The sequence below is a fragment of the Tetrao urogallus genome (assembly GCF_951394365.1).
Source record: "Tetrao urogallus genome assembly, chromosome: 1".
NCBI lineage: Eukaryota > Metazoa > Chordata > Aves > Galliformes > Phasianidae > Tetrao > Tetrao urogallus.
The window spans coordinates 29,111,513-29,114,832 of NC_136813.1; positions in this window are offsets into that span (position 1 = coordinate 29,111,513).

Sequence of the window (3,320 nt, forward strand, 5' to 3'; positions counted from 1 at the left end):
TACAAATGCAAAACATAATTCAAGGGATGAATATCCACTCACACACACTGTTAAACTTTTTTGTTATTTTTTTTCACTGTAGAAACTAGGAAATTATATCCCCCTCTTAGTTTCCTTATGTTAGCTTTCCAACATTAGGTTTTAAAGTTTTTGCTAAAGTTAAAAATATTCTCCTACTATAAATCCTGTGTCAGCTCAAAAATACCGACTATTTTTCACTCACTGAGTTGAGCCTCGTTCATGAAGATTGCTTCTGGAACAATGTGACAGATTAGGAGTTCTAGCAGGGAAGCCTAAAATAAATCCTAATTGAAGTGCAATAGAGTATGACTCTTTTGAAAAAGAAGGAATAGAGGGAGGCCAAGGTTATTCAATTAAGGCTCCTTCAAGCTTTTTTCGCACTGAGAAGCATAGCTTTGTGAAAAAAAACAGTCCCTTGACAAAGTTCAAATGTCATTCTCTTTCTGAAAGAGCATGCAAGTGAAAACTGATTATCACCAAATTGACATTAATAGGGCAGAATTTAGAGAATTAAAGGCTGGAAGGATCATCTCATGAAAGACTAATGGAGTTAAATATCATAGCTAAACATTTACCAAAGGGAGCATAACAATCTACAATCTAGGAAGGAAATGTTTACTGAAGAAATAAGAGGATTGGCTCATGCACATGGATACACACAAATAGTAATGAGAGCTCTGTGGACAGTAGGCTCTCTTTTTTCAGCATGAATTGAGATCACAACATTTGTTTTAATTTACAAGGGCACATTTAGCTTTAAATGTTTTATTTTCAGCCTGTTTCGTAATTTTCAAAACCAGAAGAGTTGCTCTGAAAGATGGATGGAAACGTGTCATTCTGAAGAAATCAGCCATCAGCTTTGTTTGAATCTTTACTCTTTGTCCTACAAGACATTTCAGTCAGAGTGATGTGAGCCCTCCATTTTGCAGGGCCTGCACTTTTTGCTAGAAGACTTTTATGCTAAAATGCTAATATTTACTAATGAAAGGACTTCAGCTAAATTTTGCAGTTAGTGGTCAACATATATGCAGGCATTCTTCACTTAGGAATCTATTCTTAAAGGAAATGACAGAAATATAATTTTTTAGAATCAGTACACTGGACATAGTAAACCAAAGAAACCATAGAAAACCAAACCATGTTGCAAAGAGATACATTCCAGATTTTGAAACTATCTTTAGTTCTCACAGTCTTGTGAAGAACAAAAAAGTGCTACTGATTTATAGCCCCTAAAATCTCAAGTAAATGTGGGGCAGCTCAGGAGATTTTTAGGGCTATCTCACCACTGTGCAATAATGATTTTTTTGACAGTATTGCTTATCATAGAACCACAGAATCATAGAACGGCCTGGGTTGAAAAGGACCTCAAAGATCATCTGGTTTCAACCCCTCTGCTATGTGCAGGGTCACCAACCACCAGGCTGCCCAGATCCACATCCAGCCTGGCCTTGAATGCCTGCAGGGATGGGGCATCCACAACCTCCTTGGGCAACCTGTTCCTGTGTGTCACCACCCTCTGAGTGGTGCCTTATGCTGACATCAGTAGAGACTGAAGGAATGCTGATACACAGATGTCACTATCAGGGCTACTGCTGTGTTGCAGCCATTGCTAAGCACATGGTTACACAAGCTGGGATGTTTCAGTGGTGGGATAACCTAACCAGGGTTCCAAGCTAATAGAGGGAACTGAAGAAAGTCTGAGCATCAGATGTGGCAAGAAATGTCCACATCTACCCACAGGAGCTTCTCTAATTCACTTTTTACTCTGCTTACCTTTCAAGTTCTGAAAGATTTCTATGGGGATCATGTAGAACAGAAAGCAGAGATTCAGAAAGAAAAAGTGGTCTGGATAACCCTGTTTCATTTAATACCAATTTTATTAAGTGCCAGAAGCAGCTATTAAAACCTACTAGAAGATATGAGCTACCTGCCACAACTTTGTTTTTAGAACTGACGTTTTTTGACATTCATTCATGCACAGGAAAGCCAAGCTCATAGCTTTCAAACAAAGAAAGCCAAAGCAGCACAGAAATGTTTTGCTTCACCAGTGCATACACTTGAATATTCCTTTAGGACAGAGCCCAAAGAGAAATGTGAAAATACTTATATCAGATAGATAGGGCTTTCTATTGCTGTTACTGATAAAATCAGTTGAAACTGAAACACTGGGCCAAAATTATGAATCACCGTCTAAAAACATTACATCACATAACAGAAAGTGAAATTATACATCTTGAAATATAAACATTGCTTTTAGCTTCCCTTATAAAATGCTCTGTCGTGTGGGCAGGCGCACCCCGCATTTTCAAGTCTCAACCCATTTCGGATGTTTAGATGAAAAACAATCATGGTTATAAGTCATGAACCACATTTGACCAAGAACAGAGGAAACGATCCCTTGGATAAAATTGTGAAAATGAACTCCTGTAGTGGAGTGGCATATTGATTTTGTCTCAGATCCCTTTTCTCTTTCAGGAATCAAATGGAAATCCATCTCGTGCCCTTGCTCCTATGACTGTCAGAATCCAGGTTGCCCTGGAGACACAACGTCAGAATTGCAGAAGCAGAGCAGAGGCATCGGCCCTGCGGCCCTCCAGGGACTGTGCTGCTGAAATTCTTCTGCAGGCCTCCTTTGACCCTCATGAGCTTGCAGACAAAGAGAGGCAGCAAAGTATTTGTAACACGAGATGCTACTATAAATTAAACACTTACTAATGACAAATCAGAAGGATGAATTTAAAAAGCTAGTTTCCTATTTCTCTGTGTGCCTATGGGAAAGCTAGTAATGTTTTTTAGCAGCACGGCCACAGGCACTGTGTACTTAATGCAAGAAGAGCAGCAAAAGCTCTTGTTCTTGTGAAAATGTGATACCAGATAGCAATTAATTGCATCCTGGATACAAGAATATACCCAGTTGAGACAGTCCGTAAATCCACATACATTTCTAAATGAGCCATTCATCTGGAAACAGTGGATAGTATCTGCTGGAAACAGAAAGTAGAACAAGTCTGCATCGCAGGATGAGCTTGCAGCCCATCCGCAGAGGGATGCAAATCTCTCAGCAGGTCAATACATAATTTCCTCTGTCACATATATGATTTGCTGTTCCTGCCACTGCACTGTCCTGTTAAATTACTGAACAGGAGGCTGCAGCTCAGAGAGGACGTAGGCTCTCTGAGAACAAAAGCCTGGTGCACACAACATCAGTGTGCACACACACACGCTGAGCCGCGGGACAAATGAGCGCAGCGCAGCTCCCTCTCTGCATCACCCAACAGCAAATCAAGCATGGAGTGGAA